Below are 12,306 nucleotides of genomic sequence, written 5' to 3'. Positions count from 1 at the left end.
GAAGCTGCAATCAAACTTGCATTAGCTGCCACTGAAACTCGAAACAAGAGATGAGACGAGATTAGCAAGAGACTGGCGGACGTGTTCTGGGTTGGCAATTCCATTTTCTCCCTCGACTTTAATATAATACACGTTTCATTCACAGTTGCAAAGTTTTCCAAGAAAATACTCCTGGCTTCTTTGAAGTTTCTCTCTAAAATGTTATATAGAGTCAAGTAACTGCAGCTACTTTGATCACACTGAGCGAAATTAACACTGGCAAAGCTTTTAGAATGCATTTACCATGGCTAGGCTTCTTCTTAGTTTCCAAAGCTCTAATAAAAAATAACAGCTTCGTATAGATTCATTAGCATCATTCGTAGTCTATTTAAAACTGTAAATATCTCATTAAATTCATTGAGGCAGAGTGGCACATTTTCTCGTTTACACTTTCAGGGAAGACACAAAAACGATTACAGAATAGTACGGTAGAACTACACTGCAAACTTTACCATCTGGTTAAAGTTCGTTAGTTTTCAGTGAATATATTATTATTATTATGTACGTTGGTCTATTATATAATTTTACATTTTCTTCGAAATCGCTGCTGGGCATTTTAGATAATTGTCATTATATTTTGTAAAGCTGCAAGAGCCTGCAAAATATTTTTCGTTCTTGAGAAACATCTGGAAATCTATTATGACATCGCGGATTTAACTATCGCCATTAATTTAACAACTAACGCTGTTGGAGTACATACGCCATTTTTTTTTCTTTGCTCATTGACTTTACGGGGAATTATTTTTTAATTTTCTTTTAAACGAACTGGAATTTTAATGGATACAATTTTAATGATCACTTCTACAAATCTAGTTAGATGTTTCTTGATTTTCAAAATCATTTGTATTATCTACAAATTTAATATTTGCATTATCTATAAATTTAATATTTTTTCTATAATTTTTCAGATCGTTTTCAAAGTTGTCAAAAATGATTATTGTATAATTTGTATTTTCAAAACTTCCATTTCTCAATTTATAGCACTCACAGGACATTTTCAATTCATCATTAGAATTTAATTAGCACAGAATCAAGACGTATTCAGATCGCTGCTTTTTAAAATTCACTTAGATCCCCACCGAGCTGTTTGTAATTATCCATCCTATTTGAAGTAGTCATTGCATTATTTTAGTTTATTTATTTATTTATTCTTTTCAGCCAAGGATACTACTCATACTTTTGGTGCGTGGTGTCCCTGGTTCGATTTTAGCTCTCCCACTGAATTTTGGGCTGGACAAACGTCATGTGCGTGGGTTTTTCGGGGGTTCTCCCGTTTCTTCAAAATTTCTTCATTCCACTATTCCATACATTTCTCATCACTATAGTCTCCTTCAGCCTAACCGCCATAACCGTGGGACGTAAAACTTAAAGATTTCATTGTCATTTCTTACTACTCATACAACGATTTTTGACGATTTGAGCAGATGATCTCCTCATCCTAAGGAATCAGAAACCCTTTAATATCATGGCATTAAGGGGGAAGACTACTAAATATTTTTCAAAAGCTAACAATTTTTCTTTTGCAAATTTTTCGTAAATGAAAAGAGATAATGAAATGTAACTTACCTCAATAATATATAATGTTATTCTACACCCGAAAATACAAATCGAAAGAATTTTCAGTGTTGCCATCCATACAAATTACAGTGTGACCAGAATTTGAATTACCCAAAAATCTAGATTAAGGCAACGACTAGAAAAATGAACTTAACGGTAATTGATGACTTATCATGCTGTCTGTGTTCCATATTAACTACTTTTTAAATAATATTTGTATTTATTTTGCAATAACTTATTTATTTTGTAATAACTTATATAAGCTATTACAGATAAATACAAATATTATTTAAAAAGTAGTTAACAAGGAACACAGACATGATAAGTCATCAATTACCGTTGAGTTCATTTTTCTAGTCGTTGCCTTAACCTAAATTTTTGGGTAATTCAAATTCTGGTCACACTGTAATTTCTATGGATGGCAACACTGAAAATTTTTCCGATTCATATTTTCGGGTGTAGAATAACATTGTTTATTATTGAGGTAAGTTACATTTCATTGTCTCTTTTCATTTTCGAAAAGCTGGCAAAAGAAAATTGTTAGCTTTTGAAAAATATTTAGTAGTCTGCCCCCTTAAGTAAACAATTTGTGACTGACAAAATATTAACTGCTAAGACGTTTAAGCGCGAGATGGATTTAGTTTGGCGTCCCGTTCAGCAACACTGGCTATATGAGACCCACAGTTTAAAGTAGTATTCGAACCGCTTGAGCTTCCACCGGGAATCAAACCCAGGTTTTCCGTACAAAAGGCTCGTTCACTGACACTGTAGCAAGTACGAGTTAGATTTTCGCCATTATAAGTTAAGTATTAGAAATGTAAAAGCCAAACGCTAGGATGTATGTTTTTGTATAGATGTATTGATGTTCTCGCGATTACAATTATCGAAAGTTTAAAAGTCTATTTTCTCAGGCGGTAGACAGACGATCCCATCCTGTTTTTCCCAACAGAGCTAATGTAATAAAAAGTAAAGGTCATTATGGACAAAGAGGTCTTTGGGGTGAAGATGGTCGCTCTTATTTGCTTTGATTTCTTTTCTTTGAAAGTCACCGTGACAACAACTGTTACGGAGTAAACGGAAAATAAATTATTGGCACATTCTTCTCCAGTATTGTTTTGCATATGCCAGTCTAAGTGAATTTATGGTCTTTTATTTCTCTCTCAACGTGTCTCCTTCCCACAGGGATCCAATGGCAATACAAGAATACCTAGCTTATTGCTGTTTACAATTTGAAACCAACATTCCAACAAGAATTACATTAGTTCGGGTCTCCACTCTCCAGGAAGCGCTGTTACAGCGCTTGTTTTTTATCCAATGAGCACAAGTAGACTACGAGTAAAATTGAAAATTTTAAGATTAAAGAATAATATTGTTTTTCTAAACGAACCATTATTATTATTATTATTATTATTATTATTATTATTATTATTATTATTATTATTATTATTATTATTATTATTGTTTTTTTTCTTTTTTCGTGTGGGAATAATAACAGCGATAATCGAGGCATTTATAGTGCTATACAAGATCGTAGGTAGATCTGTACCTAAAGGTGAGTAATGTATACACGGCGTGTACTCAAATATATACTCTACCTCGTGGCTGCTTATCCGTAGACAGAATCTATCAAACGTCTTATCTACTTAAAGCCTTATTACATGCATATGTATCAGAAAATACAGTGAAGTTTTACAGTCATATTTACACTTGGCACAAATACTTGAACAAATTTTTCAAAAATTCTCAAAAGCTATAATACTTTGATTACGTTATAAATTTTAATTCTTCTTCAGAGATACTCAATTTACTACTAAAAATATTATGCTAATTACATAATTAGACAATCCAAATATTGAAGCCTAAGTGTATTGTGATAAGTACAGTACATTACATCACATATTTGTCCCTCTACAATACTCTGAATTTACGACTTGCCACGTAAGATTTTAAATGGTATTTATATTTATATATGTATGAATTGATGTAAACTGTAGTCTCGATGAAAGCGTGACTAAGGCAATGAAAAATTACAAAAACAAATAAAAACACTTTCACTACTACAATTCCATCACTCGACACCGATACCGCTCCCCGCTTTTAATACTAGGATACAGGTTTTATCCGCTCCCCCTTTCTTAAGAGTCTTCATCCCGGCGAAATTAAAATACCGCTAATTTTACCTTAATTATGTGATATCTTCAAATAGATAAAATATAATCGAAATGTAGAACAAGAGCGCCCTAGACAATATCATTTTACATGGGAAACCGTTATCACGACACTTATCTGCTTTCGATTTCTAGCCATTTTGAAAATCGCCATTTATTTTCGCGTTTCTAAACAGCTGAAAACATAAAGCCACTAGGTGACTTGTGGTAACGGTACCTCACGCAAAATGATATTGTCTAGGGCGCTCTTGTTCCATATTTCAGTTATCTTTTATCTATTTCAAGATATAACATAATTACTGTAAAATTAACAGTATTTTAATTTCGCAGGGATGAAGACTCTTAACACTAGAATAAAGATTTTATTTTCCTATCATGTAAATTCTTGTTTATACATACATATATATATATATATATATATATATATATATATATATATATATATATATATATATATATATAACCATCCTAATCCTACGAATTGGTTCAACATCAATAATTGCAAGTTTCCAGTTTTCGTACCCATAGGAACTGTCTGGAATGGTGATCTCAACTATAAAACTATTCTCACAAAAATACATAGCAAGTGCTCCTACAAACTTTAATTTTTGAGGCGGGATACAAGATTCCTTTCCCATTTACTTCAAGTATGATGACTACATGCCAAAAAAAACTATATACGGTATATATATATATATATATATATATATATATATATATATATATATATATATATATATATATATATATATATATATATATATATATATAATTTCGAAATCTATATATATAAAAATGAAAGTCACTATGTTCGTGACTAATTGACTCTTGAACCATCCCACCGGTCTCGATCTAATTTTCAATATGGATGAAGTTCGAAGTTCGGGCCTATCATGGTTTCTATCATTTCACTTTGATGGTGTAACTTAGGGGAAGGGTAGGGTGGAGGATGTTACCTGTGTAGCCACGGTGCCAATGTTGGCAAGGGTTCAATACGTCAACGTCCGCGAAATTTCAAACCAATAGATGTGTAGTGTTCATACATATATCAATCTGCAAAATTAAGACAATCTGCCCATGACAAGTGGATGAGAGGTTGCTTGCAAAAGTCGATTGGCGTGACCTTCGGGCGGCCATATTGGATTTATCCTTTGCTGTCGGCCCGGCATATTTCACCAGTATTCTTTCGTGGCCCTCCTCTATCTAAATATATGTGCAGTTTCCGGATCCCCGATTCTTGGGAGAGAACTTTTACTTGTTAGACTGGAGAAATGGTTATCAATCGTCTTTCATTATAATTTAGTCATGAAACAAACGCCTGAAAGATATGCAACTCCTGTACACAATTATGTGGTATTGGAATGTATAACTTATATGATGCTTCACTTTTTAAATTACATTTCCAGTGTACTCTTAAAAAATGTAATAAAGAAATAACGGCCACGTTTTTTAAAAATGTTTAATTAGAACTGCACAATCTACACAAAATTTGGAATCGAATAGTGAAAACTGTACGTTTCTTGCACTTGTGGTTTTCGAGATCTCATTTTCAAAAGGACTGGGGAACAAACATATAAACTTACCATTTTAATACATAGATGTTATGATACAATTAGAAGAAGAAATATATTATCTTGTGCTTCTGAATAGCGAAACTAGAAACTTGATGAACGTGGAATATCAACTTGATTTCCAATAGAAACACAGAATTTTCAGTGCGTACCAACCACATGATGCAACTGGGAAAGTAATTCCATTAAGCCTCTTCGCTACGTTCACCCTTACTTTCAGAATTTTAGTGAAGAACTTCAAAGGTAATGAAAATGAAAATGAAATGAAATCTTTCAGTTTTACATCCCATGGTTATACCGGCTAGGCTAAAGAAGACGGTGAGATGAGAAATGAATGGAATGGTGGAATGAATAAAGTGGAAGGAAACGGGAGAACCCCGAGAAAACCCACGCACACCGTGTTTGTCCATCACAAAGTTCACATGGCGCGAGCTGAGATCGAACCACGGATCCCATGCACCAGAGGTGAACGGTCTACCACTGAGCCACCGTGGCCCCTTAAGCGATAATGAAGAATATCAAAAATACGGAAAGTGAGCCAAGCAGTATCAAAATAATGCTATTAAATAAACTAAACTGTTTGCAAACTTTCCACTCACTAGAATTTTGGGGGCGCAGTTTATGACGCCATAATTGTTCGGCACACATACGAGGTATGTTCAAAAAGTATCGAATCTGGTTGGCAAAAACACATTTATTGACTTGGAAGTCCGAAAACACTAATCCCCTTCAAAGCAGTCTCCTTGGAAATGCACATACTTCTGCGAGCGCTCCTGCCATTGTTGGAAACTCTTCTGGAACGTAGCTTTTTGGAATGGTGAACAGCCCTGCCGTCGCATTCCCCATGACGTCTTCCTTTGACTCACATCGGATCCCTCTTAGTGGCATTTTCAGCTTGGGAAATAATAAAAAGTCACCGGATCAGTAGGGGGCCTGACGACACTCAAGAATGTTGTGTTTGCGATGAAAACCTGAATAAAATTTCGGGGACACTCTTCTTGTCCGAATTCTCGTTCAAAATTGAATGTACCGATCCGATTGAATGGTTTTCGCTTGGCTATCGCAAAGCTTTAGGCAAAATTTGATGCAATATCGCTGCTCAAGTTTTTCTATCATATTTATCTATCATATTTCTATCAAGTACAACTGTGCACAAGCGTCCTCTCTACATCTACACGGAAGAAAGTCTCCTGCGTTTCATTAGTTTACGCGTAAAAAATAAGGTTCGATACTTCATACCTTGTAGGTTCGAAACACACGTCGTATGTACATTATACGAAAGATCTTGAAAGCGATCATTAGTTCACGTAACAGCACTTTGTAGATACTATTTGGTTCACCTGCTAAATATTTTATGTTCTTCATTGTCTTTAATTGATTGAGTACAGTTCAAAAAAGTGGAATGAACTTAGTGAGAAAACCCGAAAAGATATCGAATTTCGGTCTGAAAATCGAAACAAATGTACTTTCAACATATTGCCAACGTAAACAAGTGACCGACTACAGTCCTTGGTGAATTGTAAAATCAAAAACTTAATATACATATATGCTACTTAATTTTAGCTTATTATTTACAAAGGTTGATTATAACTGGATAAAACAAATCTACCACAGCGCACGGGGTAAAATTAACAAACTAGATTTTTCGATAAAGGTCTTCTATATTTTCCAGATTCACATAGACAAATATAAACGATTCCACATACAAACAGGCAAACAAGTAAGCTGAAAAACGCATAAAATAATATCAAAAGAAAGCAACTCGAATCTACATGACCTGAAAACTTGAAAACCTTTTAGTTCACTTTTCAACTCGTATCGAAGTTTGTTTCTCTTCCTCACGAGCAAGTTTTAAAACAAATCAGCAGATCAACTTGTATATGGAACATGGCGACGAGAGTATTCTCTGTGTTTGTTCGTGTTTCCGAAACATTTTCCAGCAACAGATATTGCATTCAGCTGGAAACTCTCGCCCAAGAAGCCGCGCCGTAGCACAAAAACATCCGAGACGCAACATTACAATGTCTATTTTCCTTCGAAATCCAGTATTCTTCTGAAAAGGAGAAGAAGAAAAAAAATAAAAGAATCTTAGGACCTTCCTTCTCTTGTTCTTTTGTATTGATCTTTGGTGCAACTTCTAGTCCAGCAAACTTTCAGAAATACTAGGAAAAACCAAAGATGTTTGCGTTTTTAGAACCAGATGTTTCACGCGGCCAATTACTCAAAAGATCCAGACACACCAAGTTTCAAAATCTCTCTCATCGCTGAGCAACAAGAAAAGAGAAGAATCTACTGCAATATCATCAGATGTGTTCAAGGTTGAGTTCTAATTCTAGTACGTTTCTTACGAAAAAAAAACTTTTTTTGTTGCTATTTGTTTTGTTTGTTTGTTATGAGGTTTGATTAAACCTCGAACGATCTCACAGTATACCCAGGAATGTAAGTATAATACAACTCTTCTACTAAAATTAATTTCTTAACCCTAAACTCGTGAAAAATGACATTTTAAAGAATGAAAGAAGTATCAATAGTATGTAAGAACTATGTATATACATACCAGGAAAAAAGTTTTGAATAAAGGACGCTTTATAGGAACAGTACACTACGATAATACACGAGTAAGTGTACCGAGTCATCTTGTTTCGTTGCCAAGACCGAAAGCTTGTTTCAGAATTTGAAAAGAATCTTGACGATGACATACGTACACATTCAACCTGTCAAGCGAGAAACTAGTTCAAACATATATACAGAGTGGCCCAAAAATAGGTATACAGAGCTGCATCGATCAAGTATAACATTTTAATTTATTAAGATAATGAATTTATTTGCTTCGATCTGTTCCGAGCTTCAGAAATTAAGAGAACAGATAATGAAGAAACTAAGTCAATATCTGTATGGATAGCAATAAGTAAATGATGTAAAATGCCATGAGCCGATCCGTAAGGGACTGTATACCTACTTTTGGGCCATCCTGTATTATAGCTATATTCGTAAGAGCATATTTTATACGCTCAATGTAACGATCACTTTAAATATTTGATAAGCTGTTTGGAGGTTTCATATCGGTCAATGAATACTAATAAAACTTCAACTGACCATAGTAGTATATATATTTTAAGATTATATATTTGTGTTATATTTTCGGCTATGTAACATAGCCTTCCTCAGACACATTATCTGAGGAATAGACATCTAATGTGTCTGAGGAAGACTATGCAACTGTAACACAAATATATAATCTTTAAATATATATACTGCTTTGGTCAGTTGGAGTTTTATTAGTATTCTTAAATTTTCCAAAGCTACAATGATTAATTTACGATCAATGAATACTGGGTCCACAGATCTCGTGGTTCATAGATCCATTATCCACCGTTATCCACCATGGCTCGGCGTTAACCCATGCCCTGACTAAAAAAAGATTAACTGTTTTATGTATAAGCACCCATGTCTATACATAAATTATATTAAATACCAATTATGTGCGAAAAGATCTTGCTTTTAGCTTTCTCTCTCATCAAAATTATTTAAAAAAAAACTATAAACGAAATAATTTAATGAGATATACAGAGACAAACTCCTTTTCAGCAACAAACGACAGCCATAATAGGTGATAGGTCACAGTAGGCCAAAGTGAATATTTGATCATTGTAGTCATTTAACATGCCTCCTAACCCACATTAAAAATTTTGTCTACCTGACTCCAAGATCTAATTATCCCTAGCATTATTTATCTATACTGTATTCCAAGTTTACAGTAAAATACTTCAAACAAAATAACGTCTTCAAACTATAAATATTTCAGTTCTTCGAATTAGCTCACCAAAGACGCGTAATGTTTCTTCCCCTTATTTCAAAAACTAAGTTGCTTTACTAGATAATGGACTGGATAATGTAGTGCTTGAAAAACTAATTTTCTCGTTTTCATTACAGCATTTCTCTTGTCATTACATGTTTTTCGGAATGAAATGTAATCTACGTTTAACGTCCAACGATTATGTCCTTTAGGTTAAGGGAAACGGATGATTAAGGCAAATGAATGATGACGGACACGATGTTGTCCACCACAAACTTACTTGGCCGTGGATCAAACCAAGGACCTGAAGCACCAAAGGAAAGCACTCTGCTACTGAACTACCATGCCCCTTCTAAAATTTTTAGGGAAGGCAAGGTCCACTCTTTAAGGTGCTACTTACATTCGTCTAAATAATTCAAAACAATAGCGTTGGTTGTTGAAATCCCGAACAATAACGAATGCCGAACATACAAATAAGAAGGAAATACTTTCAACTGTTTACTTGAAACATCTGATTATTATCAATGTTATTTCATATGTGGTGGTTATTGTTTTGCACTGCTTTCACTTAGGTTGCCCTGGAACATTTCCATTTAATTGCATTGGATACTGTTACAGATCATATAATAATAATAATAATAATAATAATAATAATAATAATAATAAACTGAGACCTCGATAGTAAATACACGCTAATATATTTGTGTGCCTGATTTTTCCCTATGAGTATAAAAGGCTGCTCAAATAATGACAAATCGAGAATACAGCCGTTTTGAAAGGTATCGAAGAATATCGATAATTAAAAATTGACGCAAAACCTCTTAATAACCGTTGTGGGTAAGTCACTTGCTACTATGACAAGGATAAAGTACGGGAATCTCTAAATTAGCAACCGGCGAGAATGATGAATACAATAGCTTCGATCAAGCTTGCTTTCCTGCGATCAGATAAAGGAAATAAAATTAATTGAAAATTGCAAATAAATAAATACGAATGAAATTTAAAAATGTTTAAAATGGTAAGAAAATAAGGAAGAAAAAACAAATAAGATGAAATATAAAGATTTGTAAATAACAGCAAGAATGCAACGATAAAAATTTTGAGCACAGTGTGTGATCTAATGGTTGTTCCTTACAACGTTGATGTAAACTCTATGGAAATTAAAATTAGTAGTAATATGTACAAATGTCAATTTTTCTCGCAAGCATTTTATGTCGCGCAATTGAAATTATGAACTTTTTGTCACATAATTATACTGTAATGAACGTTTTTAAGTACTCTAAGTACTTACACTCGAAGTACTCTAGTTCAAGTAATGAATGTCTTAATTACTTTAATTGAAGTACAAAAGCCCGTAATTGCGTGATTGAAGGTACTATACAAGAATACATCTGTCACCAGTACTTACAGAACAATTACTGTCTTATTGTAATTGCTTAATTACATATCTCAAAGACATTAACTGTTCCTAAAGTTCCAGTAAAAGGCGTAATCTTGTACGATATCTCCAATTACGCAATTACAAATGAGCCGCTGCATCTCAATTAACGTCATTAAAACATTAATTACTTCAAATAGACTGCTTAGAGTGTAAGTACTTAAGAAGATTCATAAGTCGAATTGTGCGACAAAAAACGTTCATTATTTCAATCGCGCGACACACAGTACTTGCGAGAAAAATTTACATTTGTACAGTTAGCGACAAAAGTTCTTTCCATTTGGTAAAATTTATTTTGGGAATAACGGTGGTATGGCTGGAACGTACAGAAAATAAACTACGTTTCTTTTAAATTTACTGAAAACTGTATTCAAATAGTCCTTCCATTCTTAAGTTATTTACGGAACTAATTTCATCTAACGGAAGAACTTTCTTCGCTGATTGTACACATTTACTACTAAAATAAATGTGACAATGTGGAGTAGCCAGCCACAGCAATGAGAAATTGGCTCAATTGTAATGTAATATATAATTTGATGATCAATTACCATAACTTGTGCATAGTCAATCATCAAAGTGAAATGATGAAAAAAAAAGTCGACTCAAGTGTTAAAAAATGCACGTTATGTTCAAAAATTCATTTTAAACGATTCAGGTGTTTTGTTGTTAAAAGGCGACATGCAACGTCGATTTCATTTTTACATATATAGATTATATTTTCGAAAATCAAACTAAATGGGGTGGAATCATATAAAAAAGAAAAAAATATTTTAAATTTAAATTGTTAGATTTTGACACTAGAAACTTTGATTCAAAATCAATTATCATTACTGATAATGATAAAGTACTAGATGGCTTGAATTTTCAAGAAGTCAAAAAAAAAAAAAAAAACTCCAACACTAATATAATAAGTTAACAAGGTAAAAAAAAGTACCGAACAATGGTAGTTGCTTCGAAATAAATAAATTAAGATTAATTTTCTAGTGAAACTTCCTCTCTTCTAAAAGTAGTTTCTAATCAATTTGTTCATTTGTACTAACGGAAATATCGCTTAAAGTGACAAAACACAGTTCAGTTTTTCTTTTTTAATTTTAATTTTCCCTCTTATAGAAAAAAAAGTCTATAGGAGAGAAACATCTTAGAAGTTTTCTTTGCTTCGCTCTGACGACTTGCGAAGAACTACTGAAAAAGGTCGCGAATTACGATTCATTTGAGCGTAAAATTACTTCCTGCTTGGGGAATGGAAAACCAAAGTTCACGGATGGCTTGGAGACTACTGCCCGGGAAAAGAACATTCCAAACCAGTAGTCCACACAATGTACCTTCTGTAAGCTTCAGAGCGCAAACATTCTCATTTTTCTGAAATAGGAAAAAAAAAAAAAAAAAAAAACACCTTTCATAAACTTGTTACAAGGAAAAGTTATTCATTGAAATAAAGTTTTTGTTCCTTTCGAGAGAAATAAACCGTTCCTCTCCTCTTACTCTTTCAAGATAAAACAAGATAACAGAGATAGTTATGTTAAGAGTTACAGTTTATTTTTTTAAACAACACTTAATTAACAACAGAACATGAGAATCTTTGCAACAAGACCGATTAGGGCTTATATTTATGGTACCACCCAAGCATTTCGCTTCGTGGAAATGAAGAACAATCTTGAAAATAAGCCTCAGTCACGGGACTCGAACCTGAGATCTCTCGATTACCTAGAAAAGCAACTAATCATTTATCTTCACCCA

At 33.4% G+C, this 12,306-nt stretch overlaps 1 protein-coding gene across 3 annotated transcripts in view; it reads right to left on the bottom strand.

The window, feature by feature from the left end:
• The window catches only part of msi (RNA-binding protein musashi), a 1,174,907-nt gene that overhangs the window by 299,551 nt on the left and 863,050 nt on the right, over positions 1-12,306 (bottom strand). The window lies entirely within an intron of this gene.

Source organism: Thermobia domestica, chromosome 13, assembly GCF_964235325.1.
Source record: "Thermobia domestica chromosome 13, izTheDome1.hap1.1, whole genome shotgun sequence".
Classification (NCBI taxonomy): Eukaryota; Metazoa; Arthropoda; class Insecta; order Zygentoma; family Lepismatidae; genus Thermobia; species Thermobia domestica.
Note: the sequence above shows the minus strand (reverse complement) of the source record. Positions and strands in the feature narration are given on the sequence as shown.